The 16933-nt window shown below is 41.8% G+C and overlaps 1 protein-coding gene across 1 annotated transcript in view; it reads left to right on the top strand.

The window, feature by feature from the left end:
* The window catches only part of Shc (SHC-adaptor protein), a 291472-nt gene that overhangs the window by 39545 nt on the left and 234994 nt on the right, over positions 1-16933 (top strand). The gene's annotated exons all lie outside the window — the stretch shown is intronic.

Raw genomic sequence — 16933 nt, 5'->3', positions numbered from 1 at the left:
GTAAGTTTACCCTAGACTTTTCACAGGTTTCAGTTTGGAATTCACCTTGAGGTGTTTCGTTTACGAATACCGAGCTAAAATAATTGTTTAAGATATTACACATTCCTTCATTTGAATATTCAAGTTGACCGTCAGCAGATAATAGTGGACCAATGTGATTCCTAACAACCTTTTTATCTCTAATGTAACTATAGAATTCTTTGGGATTCTCTTTGGATTTATCAGCGATGTTCATTTCGTATTGTCGTTTTCTTTTTCTTATTGTCTTTTTTAAATTTCTCTGTATTGATACATAACTTTCATAGTCATTAGATGCACCCGAGCACTTATATTTCTTATAAGCCTGTCTCTTTTTAGCAATACCTTTTTCAGTTTCTTTGTCGAGCCACTTTGGGCGAGCCTGATTTGGGGGACGTCTGTCCTTAAAAGGAATGTAAGTTTGAATCATCTTAGTGAGCGTATTTTGAAAAATTTCCCACATCTGATCTACAGGTCTTTCGTTTAATTTTGCCTCCCAATCTGTTTGAAATTTTTCCGACAGCATGGCTCCTGAACTCCAGCTCTTGACGAACACACACACACACACACACACACATATATATATATATATATATATATATGTATATCATACAATCCATGACCGTCGCGCAGAGGATTCGAACCACCGCCTATAGACTCAAGAGAGTCCACAGCACCCGCCTTTAACCACTCGACCACAGACCACAGACTGTGGTCGAGTGGTTAAAGGCGGGTGCTGTGGACTCTCTTGAGTCTATAGGCGGTGGTTCGAATCCTCTGCGCGACGGTCATGGATTGTATGATTGATGTCGCTGTCCACTAGCGAATTATTCAAATATATGTATATATATATATATATATATATATATATATATATATATATATATGTGTGTTTATGTCACACCTGTCAAGGTACTGTTGTGTCTTGCCTTAAGATTTTGCGTTAGAGACCACAAGTTTGTATATGATTCAGTAATTAAACCATAAGAAAACCATATTTTTGTCATTCAATATTTATTTGTTTCAAAACAAATGCAGAATGAAAACACAATGTAAACACATGACACAGTATGAACACCACATAATGAAAAACAGTACTGTTTACAAAGGGTCTTGTAAACAGTACTGTTTTTCATTATGTGGTGCTCATAGAAATTACGCAAGACTTATGCAAAGAACTTAAGACTTGACAGGTATAAAGGATTACAAAGGCGGAGCATGCCGACAGGAGACCTTTTGATCCATATCTAGGTCGGATGCGAAAAAAAAATCATATTAATAATAAAATAATAAATAAAAACTATGATAATGTAAATAACAAATAAATGCATAGGTATAGTTAAATAATAAACAAACAGGTAAATAGTAAATAATAATAAATTGACATATAACTAATAATAAATAAAAATCAGACAGACAAATGATAACAAAACAAAAACAAATAATATAAGATGAATTATAATCATTACAGCATCTTAGGTATTTATCTAAATGATTCTTAAAGGTTCGAACTGAACTACATTGCACTACCTGTACAGGAAGTTTATTCCATTCATTAAGTACACGGTTGGCAAAGTTGTTTCTACCTACTTCCAAATTGAATCTATTTCCGGAGAGTTTAAGACCATTGTTTCTTGTCTGATTCTCATTCAATGTAAAAATTTTGTCACTTTTGATGTTGTCAATTCCCTTTAGAATTTTAAAGACCTGTATCAAGTCACCTCTGAGTCTACGCTTTTTTAGGGAAAACAGATTCATATGTTTTAGTCTGTCAATGTCTTTAATGAGATTCGGTGACCATACGGAAACAGCATATTCCAAATGTGGACGAACTAACGATTTATATAGCTTGTTAATGAGTGATGGACTTTTGAAATCAAAAGATCGCGCAATCAGTCCTAGAATCTTATTTGCTTTCTCAGAGGCTGAAATACACTGCTTGGATGATTTGCCTGCGTTTTTTGAGATGAGAGGTGCTCAGAAATTTAGGATGGGGGTCTCGGTCAACAGAGACTATTTGGCTGACAGACCTGATCTTCTCCGCTCCATTCAATCGCCGCTGGAAGAGAATCCGTGCAATGCTCAAGCAATTGGAAGGTGGCAGGGCTGCGGAATCGGAGTCGGAGTGAGTCGGAGGTTTTAGCTGGAGTCGAATTTCTAAGAGTATTAGGAGTCGGAGTCGCAGTCGGAATTTTTTATCCTCAAGTCCAATAGAATTATTTTTTTAACATGGTTTCCCTGTTTGGTTTTACCAGTTGCACAATTTAGCAGTTTTTGTATGGTTTTGCTTTTATTTTTGGAGGCAATAGTGAGTGTGTGCAGTGTATATGCACTAAGTGGTCTCTCCAGATGGAAACAAAAAACAATCCATCAATAATAAAAAAATAATAAAAAAAAATACACAATACTGACAAGCTATCGTTGTCAGTCTGGGTAAAAGTGCTTGTGGTCATGTATTTGTAGTTGTTTCCTGTAAGGAGAGTGAAACTATATATATACTATATATATATATGTAATATATATATATATATGTGTGTATATATATATAAATATATATATATATATAATATTTTGTACTATACTGCAATGCTTTTACTTCAACATAAACATCAATTCGTGCTGCCACCATGTGACGGCATTATGTGCTACTAGTACTAACTAATGTAAACAAACAGCTGTAGATTCTGCCTGAAGCAGTGTCTTCCAGTGAATTTTCTTTAACTTCATTTTCGGTAGTTTTATCACATTTTCCTTTAATAGAAATATGCTAGATTATGATAAAGCTACTTCAGAATATGAAAATCATACATTTGTCTAAGAAATTTAGTGGTTTGAAATATACGAAATAGAAACAGGCTACTGATCATGGTTACTAGTGAATACAATAGGCCTACAAGTGAAGCAATGAAAAGTAGAAATCAGAGTAAAGAAAATCACGAACCATTTTAATCTAATTCAAAACTGATTATGGTATAAAGACAATTGCAAATTAGGCCTAAGTGTACCAGATATTTATACTTTAACCCATAACCATAATTCTATCTACAAAAGGCTTTTTCCCCCTTATCAGGGAGGTAGCCAAGTCAAAAGGCAAAAACCCACTCCCACCCATCATCCCTTCCACCCTCACATCTTAGCTCCTCGTGGACGACGGGTCATCCCTGCATCCCGCCCACCACCCTGGGTCAGAAGCAATCCAGGACACAGAACATCCACAGCAAGGCCGCTTCACTTAATTGGCGACCCCTCTCTCTCCGTCCCCTCACATAGAAAATGGAGGACGGGGAGAAGTCCCTTCGGGCTGCGTCAAAGTATCATTCACACTTTCCCACTCCCCAAACCCCCCCATCCTCCCATCCCTTCCCTTTTCATCACAGTATCATCTATACACAGCCCTTCTCCACTCATCTTTATCTTCTGCCACCTCCCTTCCCTGCTCCACAGACATTCCCCTCTTGCTCAACGCCCCTGTCACCCCATCCATCCATCTCATCCTCGGTCGTCCTCTCAAATTCACTCCATCTCTGCTTTCCATACCCCTTTCACCAGTCTTCCTTCATCCATTCTTTCCATGTGTCCAAACCATTCTAATAGTCTTTCATCAGCCTTCTCAGCCAACTCCTTTTCCACCCCAGCTCTCCTTCTCACTTCCTCGTTTCTCACTCTATCCAGCCTTGTAACCCTCACCATACTTCTCAGACATTTTATCTCAAACACATTTAAACTTTTCCTCTCTGCCTCTCTCAAATTCCATGTCTCTGCCCCACACAGCACTGTCGGCACAATCACCCCTTCATACAATCTCCTCTTTGCATTAATTTCCAAATGTCTATTTCTCATTACTTTTTTAAATCCCCCAAGGCATCTGTTTGCTTCTCTCAATCTACAGCTTACCTCTACCTCTACTCCTCCCTTTGCAGCCACATATGACCCCAAGTACCTAAAACTATCCACTTCCTCCAGCCTCTCCCCTTTAAGACTTACTTCCAACTCTCCACCATCCTCTCCTCTTGTACACCTCATCACTTTACTTTTACCCACATTCACCTTCAACTTTCTCCTATCACACCCTCCCAAACTCAGTCACTAACTCTCCTAATGCCTCCTCTGACCCTGCCACAAGTGCAGTGTCATCGGCAAACAACAACTGACTTACCTCACACTTTTCTCCATTTTCCGCAACCAACTCCAGTCCCCTGCCCATTTCTCTTGCATTTACCTCCCGTACCACCCCATCCATATACACATTGAACAGCCATGGCGACATGACACATCCCTGACGTAGTCCCTCCTTTACCTCAAACCATTCACTCTCTCCATTTCTGATTCTAACACAGGCTCTACTACTCTCATAAAAACTCTTGACTGCTCTTAACAGCTTTCCCCCAATACCTGTTTACCCTATCATAAGCCTTTTACAAATCCATAAAGGCCCAAAAGACATCCTTACCATTTCCTAAAGCTTTCTCACAAATCTGTCTTATCACAAAAATCTGATCCACACAGCCCCTACCTCTCCTAAACCCACACTGCTCCTCACCAATTACTTCCTCTGGTCCTCTCCTAATTCTCTCAGTTATAACCCTCCCATACGCCTTCCCAAATACACTCAACAAACTGATCCCTCTGAAACTACTACATTCACACTTGTTCCCTTTTCCTTTGAAAAGCGGAACTATACATGCACTCCTCCAGTCCTCTGGTACTCTACCCTCCCTTAGACACACATTAAATAACCTCACTAACCAGTCTACTATTACTTTACCTCCCTTCTTCAGACACTCCGCATGACACCCATCTAACCCAGGTGCCTTACCTGCTCTCATCATTTTAATCGCTACTTCCACCTCATCTTTTCTTATTTTTTCCTCATTTTCCTCACCCATCACTGTCATTTTCTTTGCGCCTCCCACTGCTATCACCATTACCTCCCTATCTTCCTCTACATTCAACAGTTCCCTAAAATATTCTGCCCATCTTCCCCTTATCGCTTCCTCTTCCATTATCATCTTTTCATCTTTGCCTTTTACCTTTTCTTCCCTACTTGAATCAACTTCCCTTCCTCTTTTAATCTCTTAATAATAGTAAAAAGAAAATATTTAGGCCAAATTTTGTACATTGTGTAATGTGACCTTGGTAAAGACAAATATTGATATACTGGTATACGGAATAGTCTGTAAAACCCTACTATTGATAGTAGCCTATTGAGTGACTACCGGACCTTAGATATTACCTACAAGATATACAGTTTGCATGATTTGGCTATGTTTCTTTTTGTAGGAATTGGTAAACAATAAGCATTGGATGGAAGAACAATTTAGATTACTTTGCCAAAGTTTCCTACTTTTCTCAGTGATGTAGCCTAGGCCAATTGTAAAGACCTACCTGTTGTATGATAAATGCTGATTATGAGATAGGCTAACCTAGCGAATCATTAGCAGTTTGTATTATTTTTAAAACTTTGATGAAGAGAGTGTATATACAGTATATATATATATATATATATACAAGCACCCGGCTTCGCCGGCCCTGGCTTCGCCAGGGGTGCTTGGCCTGCGGCGCTGCTCGCTTCGCTCGCACACACACACACACACACACACACACACACACACACACACTTGTCTTTGATTTCTGATGGAATAACAGCCGCGACTTGCCCGTTATTGCACCAAACTGTCCTGGGCTCTTTTTTCCACATCAAGGCTTGGCAGTATTTACATTTGAAGTCTAGCTTGCCAAGATTTTGAGGTTCAACTTTATTTTCATCGGTTATCACTCTTTTTAGTTTGTCTATGGAAAATATGTCGATGGACGGTTTTTCACGTCTCTCTTCCATATCTTGTTTTCTTTCTGCTCTGTCTTCTAGCATTTTCTTTTGCTCTTCTTGTAGTTCAGGGAATAACAAAGAACCCATATTTCTTTTCAGATTTCTCAAATCATTTTTTTTTTTTTTTTTTTTTTTTTTTTAGTTCTTTCGCCAGCTCGCGTTTTTCCATTCTTAGACGTAGTCTCTCGTCTTTTCTTTGTTCTTCGAGACGTTTCTTCTCTAATTTTTTACGGTGTTTCTCCTCTTTCAATTGTTGCTCAAGTCTTTTTTTCTCCAACCGTTTAACACGCCTCTTTTCCCTTCCCTTTTTAAGTTCCATCAGTTTTTGCTTTCTATCCAGCTTTTCTTGCTTTTTCCGTTCCTCTTCCTCGGCGGCTTTCCGCTTTTCTTCAATCTTTTCTTGGAGCCTCTTTTTTTCAGCCTCTTTGACTTTCTTTATAGCGTACTTGTTCTTCTTCTCTTGACGCTTGTAACTCTTAAAAATTGAGTCGATGTAGTGCATTTGGTAATTTCTGTGATCACCCCTGCCTCCATGTTTTATGAAACTCTTGTAGCCCGCGAAATAGTGCTTGGAAAAACCATCGAATTTACTCTTTTCGACGTCTCCGTTAAACAATTGTAAATCGTCAAACATTTCATCTGAATACGAAAAGTCTTCATTTTTCACGTATGGTGACATTAAACTGAAGAACTTTTAAATGGAACTCCTTTAAAGACTCTATCACAGAAAAGCTTTTGGTTTTTCCGTAAAGACCCGGAAAGGTTCTAGCGTGTTCTCCTCGAAGCTGTCCAAGAAGCTCAGAGTTGTTTTTGGTGTCTTTCTTTTGCATCTTTTTTTAGCACGTCACCCATTTCCAGAAGTGTCGATAACGTTTCATCCTAGAAGAAACTTCCTCAGACATTTTGGAAAAGTAATGAAAGGGTGTGTGTTAAAACGAAAAAGGCTTACTGGCTCTGGCTTGAGAAGCGTTACAAAATCACCACGTCAACACAGGGGCGCGAGGCGTTTTGCAAAACCACCCAAAGGTAAGGCTTACTGGCTCTGACTTGAGAAGTGTTACAAAATCACCACGTCAACACAGGGGCGCGAGGCGTTTTGCAAAACCACCCAAAAGTCAGAGAACCCATCCAATTAATTTTTTAGTAGTACTAAGATATTATATATATATTATATATATATATATATATATATATATATTTACATATACAGAGAAAACCTATTTCTTTTGGTACATGTTGTTTATCGGGTTCTTTAAGAAATAATAAATAGATAAAAATAAAGAAAAAAAAATAAAACTAATGAATTAATGAAAAAATATTTTTATTTTTATTTTGTTTCTATTTTTTTAATTATTTTATTGTTTTATTTTTATTCATTTCGTTTTTCATTAAAAAAAAAAAAGATAATCCCAAAATAACCTTATAATCCACATTTACCTTTCTTTTTACCATAAATTGTAGGGTCGAATCTGTTTTTCCTTGACTATAGGCTGCCTCTATTCATAGGGTAGTCTAGGACTCTAACCTATATTTCTCATAGGCTAATCTAACCAACCATTTCATCACATTAAGATGATATCAGTTTACCCTACTTATATAAAGTACAAAATACTATTTTTTTTAATTGCAAATTTCAATTGAGTAGTCTATAAGTTTTATAATTATGAATAAAGCCTATTTTTTTAATGTTCACAAATAAGAAATCTGTATAGATTTTAGCTTTAACCTCGTTATTAACGTAATAATACTGGTAGATTCAAGGAACATATAAAATATTTTATTATAAGAAATTTTTATAGTTGAATCTTTAACCTAGTTATTAACGTAATAATACGAGTGTATTCAAGGTACAGTACATATATTTTGTTATATTCTTGAAAGCTTTGTCTGAATTTTTACCATTACAGTAACTTGCAAGCCAACAATAGCTGTAAAATACTGTCTATAGATGTGCACTGTGAAATAATTTGTTGCTATTGTGCAAATAGAAAGCAGTAGGTCTCATTATTCCAAGTTTTAAAAATCTAAAAAAAAATTGATACGTTTTGTGTTGAGAAAATTTAATAACCGTCCAGGATATGTACCATTTATAGAAGTTTCCAGAATGTAGTTTGTATTAATATTTCATTCATTCTATACTATGGGAGTTATAGCCAGTGGAATGTATTTCTATTTATAATAGATACTCAATAAATATAATTATTAATTCAAATTCCTGAATAATTTGTCATCTCTCAAGTGACAGAGATGATTTTTATCTTTAAATAATTTAAACTGGCTACTTTACCTTTGTTGACAGTCTAATTAATTCAAATTATGTTAACATCTAGAACTCCATCATGTATACACGTACATGACAGTGTAGAGACAATAGTATATATCCACTACGTATGCATTATATCATGTATGTAAAAGTCAACGGAAGTGCCCTGAGATAAACTTTGACCAGTCTCAGAGGCCAGATAGGAGTGACATTAGAGCATATGTCACAGCATTTGAGGATGACTGAAAAGGGGAGGAACAACAGCAGATATGAACAGTGTGCACAGGGGAAGGTTGTCTCTCTCTTTCCTGAACTGATTCCTGGTTTTTATGATAACATGGTGAACTTAATTCTGCAGTAAGTACTAGGTAGGGCATCCTCCATTAACCTTTCCTCATCATGATTTGTCACATTTTTTCCTAATATTGTGATAGAAGGTTTATGAGATTGGACAAATGAAATAACAGATGATTTTTTTTTTTTTTTGGGGGGGAGGGGAAGGGCACAAAGGAAAAAGAAAATATCTAGCTTGAAGTGGCAACTCTACCATGACAGATTTGAAAGTGCTCATAAGCTGGTAGATGATCATGAGCATAAATAATACCATTATATATTTAATATATACATGTTTATACGAATATACGCGCTTGTGTGCATATACATATATAAAGCTGGTTGAGTGTATATGTGAGTATATTTATCATACAAGTGAATGTTTCACGTAAAAAATAATAATGAAAATTATTTATAAAATGCTTGCTGAATAGGTGTGGGAGGCTGGTAAATGGAACTGCAGAATAGATTTCCACATAGGGGTCAAGGAGTTAAGGAGTCGGAGTCGGAGGAATCAAAGGAGTCGGAGGAATCAAAGGAGTCGGAGTCGGACGTTATACCATCCGACTCCGCAGCCCTGGAAGGTGGCCCAGCGCGGGGTTCAATGTTTGGTTTTGTTCCTTACCGGGCTGGGGGAATTTTAATTCTTAAACTTATTTGGCTCCATATTCTCTCTCCCTCTCCCCCCCTCTCTCTCTCTCCCTCGCTCTCTCTCGCTCTCTCTCTCTCTCTCTCTCTCTCTCTCTCTCTCTCTCTCTCTCTCTCTCTCTCTCTCTCTCTCTCTCTCTCTCTCTCTCTCTCCGTCTTTCTCCTCACTCTTTCTCTCCTCTCTCTCCTCTCCTATCTCCTCTCTCTCTCTCTCTCTCTCTCTCTCTCTCTCTCTCTCTCTCTCTCTCTCTCTCTCTCTCTCTCTCTCTCTCTCTCTCTGTCACACACACACAGACAAATCTATATGTATGTGTATTTACCTAGTATTATACGGGAAGGGAGTTATGCTCGTAGTAACCCGTCTTTGTATCTTTCAGGATCAAGTTTGTTTTTAAATTCTTGTATAGTTTTAGCACACACTGCTGCCTCATCCAATTTGTTCCAAATATCCACCATTCTGTATGGGAAACTATTCTTTTTCCAGATCTCTTCTATAACTATCATTTTGGAGTTTCGTTTCATATCCTCTTGTTTTTCTCTTATCCCACTTTAATAAATCATCTCTGTCGAGGACTTACATCCCTTTCATAAACCCGTAAATGGTCAGTAGATCTCTCATTTCTCTTCTTTGTTCCAGGGTTGGTAGTTCCAGTTTGGACAGTCTTTGTTTGTATGTCAATTTAGAGAGTTGGTGCCATCTTTGTCGTTCCTCTTTGAATTCTTACTAATTTCTTTATATTCTTTTTAGTATTGGGTGTCTATAGTGCCGCAGCATACTCCAATCTAGTTCTTATCAGTTTAATATTTTCTTTACCATTTCCTCATCCAAGTAGTCAAAGGCCACTTTCATTTGTTGATATGTTTGTCTGGTGACATGTCTTTGATGGTAATTTACTCCTAGGTCCCTTTACGAGCTAACTTTTTTAAGTTTCTTTGTACCAATTTTATATTGCCTTTATATTCTATTTCTACTCTTTCCAAACTCCATTATACTATATTTCTTGATGTTGAAGTTCACCTCCCATTTTTTACTACATTCCCATTGTGTGTGTGTGTTTGTATAAAACACACAACCGGTGACAATCTTGCATCAGCATGATCTCTCCCACCTTTGCTCCCTTTTGTTTCCTTTAAAGAGGATAAGGAAACGAGTTTATGCAGCTGAGCGGATTTAGTCCGACTTGAAGGATGTTTAGGTCCGCAGGGCCCCACCCCTGAGGGAACCTGAGCCCACCCACCCCCTTCCCCCAACTCCTGGCCGTAGTTAGTCCCTTCAGTGGCCTGTCCTTGTCCGGAACAAAATCCACAAAGTATATGGAGGGTCTGTCGTCTTAACGGAAGGTCATTGTCCCCCGACTGCCATTTTGCTTCATTTCGGCGTCTTACCCAACGAGACACTTTGTCGTGACGTTGTACTTGTGGGTCGCGGACTCCAAATCGATCACCGTTCATAACGAAGGTCTTCGTGCTCACATCTGACGGCCTCCTACCTACGCTCGCGCTTGGGGGAGGCTGCCCACACAGGTGTTCGGAATGAAAGGAAGAGTCTCAAGTGTCACTTGAGCTCATGGCGTGCGCTCGATGGGCATGGCCTTAGCAACCAGGTGTGATTTTAGTTGGGTCAGGGACGGCCTTCAGGCTGAAGAGTTTGACGCCATTTCATCCATTCCTTTCTCCCATACGTCCTTTCTTCTTCCGACCCTTGTCCCCTTTTTAGCACACCTCTTGAAACCATTACTACTATCTTCGGCCCCAACCAAACCACCACTACCGTCATCATTGCCACCTCTACCACCATTTGCACCATGGCCAGCTCCCGGGCCGCCCACCCTCTCCGAGAGAGAGAGAGAGAGAGAGTCTTTCGTCCCTACAAGTGCCGGCACTACAGTTGTCCTCGCGTCCGCACGCGCCCTCCTCCCTCTGTCCCTCTCTTCCTTCCTCCCTCCCACTCATGCACTCTCAGCCTCCTCACCTCCCTGTCTCCTTCGACCACGACCCAACCTTTCTCTGTATCCTACTCCAGCTCCTCGCACTCCCCTTCCTTCCTTCCTCCCTCCCCTCGCCCCCTCCCCTTCCGTCTTCCTCTCTCCTTCCCTTCATCCGTCTCTCCTCCTTTCTCCCTCCACGGAGCGTACGGATAAAAGGTGGGGAAGCGCTCGGGTGCGAGTGAATGGGATGAGGCAGCTTGTGCTATATCAGTAGGAGGGGCAGAGGGAGGAAGAGGAGAGAAGAGGCGGCCGAAGGTGAGAGAGGCGGGGCGGGGCGGGGCGGTGGTTGGGGCGGATAAGAAGCGAGTCGAATCGGGAATGGGAACTCGAAATGGCAGTGGAAGTGTAGCCGTGTGTAGAAGTGCAGGTAGTGATCGTGGTGTAAGTGGATGTTACTAGTATTGGCTGGTACTGGTTATACTATTTACGGTAGTCATAGTCGTTCTGGTGAAGAAGTAGGGGGTAGGAGAAAAAAGGGAGCAAGAGGAACGGGGAAGAGGCAGAGGGACACCCTCTAACTCCTGTGTATGACATTGATAGCGGCACCACAGGACAGCGTGGGGTGTTTGAGGCAAAGGTGTCGAAGTAGGCTCACTCACAGAAGGTGACTTAGCTCCTCACAAAGCGCCAGAGAAAACAACGTTGGTACATCAACGACGAAGGTTAGTGTCTTGGCCAGATTTGTTTATCCTTACCGGGACTCCGTTAGGTACTGTAGGTAGGCCTATGAGAATGTTTGGCCGGACGTAGGCTTGTAGGAGACCTTGCCTGTACTTGCCACCCGTTCGTTATCACAGGTGACTGGATGTTAACCTTATGCCACCCCAAGGTCCATATATACTATATGGACCTTGTGCCACCCTTGCCAAGCCTCTCTCCGCCTTTCCACCAACCCGCACTAAAGTCTTTATCTGCGTTGGACCCCGTACGTCCTCTCAACAATCCCCACCCATTTCTCCTACATACAGATAAGTAAATAAAATAATAGATAAGTAAATAGATAAACGTATTAGAAAATAGCCCGCGCTAGTGGCGTAATCGGAAGCGTCCTTGTTTCGGATTCTTTTAGTCGCAGGTTCGAGTCCCGCACTTCTCTCCGATTCCTAGCATGACCCTTGTCTGTCCCAACCGTGAAAGCGTCTAGGGTAACAGTGACGACTTCGGCCGCAGCTACAAAGCGCCGCGCCTCCTGGCGTAAGTTCCTCACCCTCTTTACAAAAGCATTCACTGCTCGAATGAAGGGAAGAGAAGCTGACAATCCTGATTCAATTACTGCCGGTGGAGCACCAAAAGCACAGATGAATGAAATCCACCCGGCCAAACATGACTGATAGGGTGGGGAGTAAATGAAAGAAGTTGAACCCTTTCATTGTGGAGGGGCTGTCTCACAGATAGGCCGACGGCGGCGGCAGCCAAGTCAGAAAGTGACGAGACCCGGTACTCAAGGGGGCACCCCACCTTAGGGAACTGAATCGAACGTCGGCCCGGAGGAGATGGCCACAGAGGGGAAAAATACCACCTGGGAAGTGATGGGATTGAATACATGCACGCACGCACATGTTTATTAACCCCTTCAACATTTTCAAGAAGATCATCGAATCAGGGCTGTGGTGCAGTACTAGACAGACAGAGGGCGGGGCCCAGGGATGACCCTTCATCCACAAGGAGCCAAGAGACTATTTGAAAGCTTCATGGCCTAATGGCTCCAAGTGACTGCCACTTCCCAAGGCTCTCTTATCACAACGGGTTAAAGACATAATATCGGCCGAACTTAAGAGCCTGTTGGTGTATAATTACACTGGTAAAAAATAATACACATCTTTCTGTCCATCATTTTACACTACTTTTCATAAGAATTGGCATCCATCGGCTAATTTTATCATTCTCCCCCTCTTCCACCTCCTCCTCCTCTTGATCCTCTTCATCCTCTTCCTCCCCTCCTCCCTCTCTTCGACCCTCCCCTCCAGCTGCAGTCGCACCTCACGGACAAGAATCCTATGTTTCGCATCGGATAGGTCAACGCTCGGGTTCGGGAACTGTTTCCAGCTGTTTCTCGTGAGTGAAAATCGCCTACGACCCTTGAACTGACATTGCCATTATACGTTTCACGTGTCGCAGCAAACACCAGACAAACACAGGGAATATCCTGGGGGGGGGGGTGCATGGACGAACCACTTTGACATGAGCAGTTTGTACACAAGGAGTTTCAGGGAAGGTTGCCATGTCAATGAAGCGTTGGGGGTAAACCAGTTTCGGCTGTCAGGGCCTCTTGTGGATGTGCTGTGTCTTGGTGCATTGGTTCTGACCCAGGCATTGGATAGTAGACGTCGCTGGCCTTTTATCCACGAGGAGGTAAGATAGAAAGGAAAACAAAGATAGGTGACAGGAGTGTGTGCCGCCTTACCCGGGGCTGAAAGGGTCAAGAAGCCTTATTAGATTTAATACAGAGATGAATGAAATAGCCTCACGACGACCAAAATGAAAAGCACCACACCACCCGCTACAGAAGACGCGGCCAACAAGACCCACATTCTAGCGGCACAGTCGCACACGCACGCAGTAGCTACAAGCACGTCAGATCCGACCTCTCGAGAAAATTCCCGCGGGACTGCCTATTGTGTCGGACCTCATCGTGGTAATTTCGGTCGAGCTCGAAAGGACAACTGCGTACAACATTGCCAACTGCAAGTCGTCATACAACCAACATAAATATCAATATATGTTCAATGCTTGTATAGATATATAACCTATGCATGAATACAGAGTGTCCATACTCAGTTCATGTACTGTGCTACAATTTGTAGATAGTAGAGAATAACTTAGGGTTCTGGCTGGAAAACTCCTCCCAGACCCTCTTATGCTTTTTTTTTTTTTTTTTCTTTTCTTTTTTTTTTTGGGGGGGGCTACAGTAAGTAGGATATCTAGTCCTATCCCTGTCCCATTTTTGTCGCCTCTTTGTGGCAGTATTCTTTCTCCCGTACCACAGGGTTCGGCGAAAAATAAAATGAATATTCAGAGAAGCGGTACAGTACAGTATTAAGAGTGGCGAGACAGCATAACGGAGGGACAGTCGCAGTAATATGAAGTATCATCGTTTTTCTGTCAATAGAGATTTCCTCTATCATAGACAAAATGATGTGTGGTTCTGGTCCGTACGGGCGCGCCATAGAGACCCTAAAGTATCAACTGCATCATGCTACTGAACACCTTTTGACCCTACAATAACATACAGCCAGTACCCCAGACGGGGTATATATATATATATATATATATATATATATATATATATATATATATATATATATATATATATATACAGTATGTATATATATAAACTAGTTCATTGGGTTCATTGGGGCCAAACGGGAAGAGACCTCAAAACAAGAATTAAAGAACATAAGAACTCCGTGAAATATGCACAAGAAAATTATGCCATATTTCTACATACAGTGAAAAACCAACGCATAAATTGGAAGAAAACAGAAATCATCTATTACTCTAAATGCAGTTTCCGGAGGAAGATCATTGAGTCATGATTAATTAAAAATTACCCAAATTATAATACATCAAAAGGACAGTGGTCATCAAATTGTTTAACAACGTTAACAATTAAAAAACTTTTACCCAATGTAACACCTGGAACACAGCAATCGTTACCAAGGCAGTTACTTGAGCCATCTTCTCATGTTCTCTTTGTATTCCTTTGTAGCGACTATACGAGTATAACTCTTACTTGTACACCATGTAACTATCTGCTAAAGAGGACCACAGAGTGTGGTCGAAATATACAGTTAATTCTATTTTTCGTCCGTTTACTTTCTCCGACAGTGGGATTTTTTCAGATATATATATATATATATATGTGTGTGTGTGTGTACATGTGTATAATATATATATATATATATATATATATATATTTCTAATATACAGTTAATTGTGGATTTTGAGTGCCGTAGTGGTTGTCCCTGAAAAGAATCGGCAGACGTTAGCTATAATAAATGACAAAGGACCCTATGTCTGCCGGGTCAGTCGAAATCGGTTTTAACCCTTTCGCGTTGTTGGCGGGGAGGGTCCTCAGGTGAATTAAATTCTCTGGCGGCAGTTATGATCAACGGCAACCGTCACAAAAGAGAAGGGTTGCCGTTAGATCAAGGAAGCGTTTGAGTGGATGTGCAGCAACAACAGGCCCGTCAGAAGTAAGGCTTCCGATCTACAGGGTTACAGCGTTCGATTTTTATTATTGTTGTTATTGAGGCGCGGAGGACGGGGTTCGAACTCTGGCCATCATGGCTGCACGTTGCTTGGGGGAGCCTAGCGAGCCAACCCGCACTACACAGTTGGCGAGGGTAGGAAGGTCGAGTATGGAAATATTCCTGGGTTCATGGCCGTAGCGGGGGGAAGAAGCGGGAAGCGGATTGAAGGTACGAAGTGAAATTATGAATGGAAAGATGAGCCCGCGCGCGTGCGCGTGTGTGCTATGTGTGTACGTGCGTTCGTTCGATCGGGTTTTATGTGTATGCTTTCGCGGCGGATGGGGTGCGTGTATGTCAAATGATGTATGCACTCCCGCCTGTACGCGTGCGTGTCCGTATGCATGCATGTGTTCATGTCTGTACGTGCGTGCGTTTGTTGGTGTGCATATGGCATGTGTGGGTTGGCGTGTGAGGCCATGGCAGAGATATCCGCACCACAACTCGATGCTGTTGGAAGGAAGGGTGTTCTGACTACGGTAGGTAATAGGGCTCGAACTCTGATTTTGCCGGGAGATTTGGGTGCTAAGGGATGACACATACCGAGGATGTTTGATTTTGAAGTCTGGGGGGGGGGGAAGGGTATTGAGGAGGGAGGTAGGGAGGGACAGGTTGAATGCCCCTCGAATAGAATTCTTGGCATCCCTTGACGGCACGATGGGTGAGTTGCCAGGTCAACATTTTCTATGACAATTTCCCTCACCTCCCCCACCTTCTCTCTCTCTCTATCTCTCCCTCTCCCTCAATTGCTCTTGGCCTGATAGGGGTGGTATCACTCTCAACACACCCTCTTGGTCACCCTAAAGGGCCCTGAGTAAGAGCGCCCCCCCTCCCCCTCTGAGGGGCAAAAAACGCAGCGTATCTGGGACCGAAATGGAATGAATTGAGATGAAGCGAACCTCTTCAACACGTTGATGGACTCTCCTGGCCGCTTTTCTTCCGGACCCCAAACCAGCTATTTTACGCGCAGGGGAGCGCAATCCAGGCCTTTGAGTGAGAGTCTGGATCGATAGTAACTCTGGCCAAGTCGGAGACTGCCCTCCTTGGCTGAATGAAGTCCCTGGCCCTTGGCCTGAAACAAAACCCTAAAAGTACGTCACACTCTTGAAGGGTTAATCAGAACTAGGTATGACATCGACCTGACCGTAGGTGAGTTGCCAAATGTCACGAGATGAAGAAATGCATAGGCTCCGCCTCCGCCATATAAGGGCGATATTATTATTATTGTTGTTGTTTTGTTGTTATTATTATTATTGTTATTATCATTATTATTATTGTTGTTGTTATTATTTTCATAAATAGACGTGCCACCTTGGAAAACAGCAGTGTCCGTGTTTACGGTGGATATCCCAAGTGGTGGTGTATAAAACGTGTGTGTGTTGTGGCCCCGTCGGACCCGAGAAAGATGTGCAGACTGTTGTGGTGTTGGTAATGCTGGTGGCAGCAGCAACAGCAGCAGCAGCGATGGCGATGGCGATGGTGGAGGTAGTGCAATGGGATGAGGTGGAGGAGGGGGTGACGGCGGGTGTGGTGATGGAGGAGGACGAGGAGGCAATGGTGGTGGAGATGGTGGTGGTAGAGGAAGTGGAGGTAGTGGTTATGAAGG

The sequence above is a fragment of the Oratosquilla oratoria genome, chromosome 15 (genome assembly GCF_046742065.1).
Source record: "Oratosquilla oratoria isolate Oo_2021 chromosome 15, ASM4674206v1, whole genome shotgun sequence".
Lineage (NCBI taxonomy): Eukaryota > Metazoa > Arthropoda > Malacostraca > Stomatopoda > Squillidae > Oratosquilla > Oratosquilla oratoria.
This window is presented reverse-complemented; position numbering and strand designations above follow the sequence as displayed.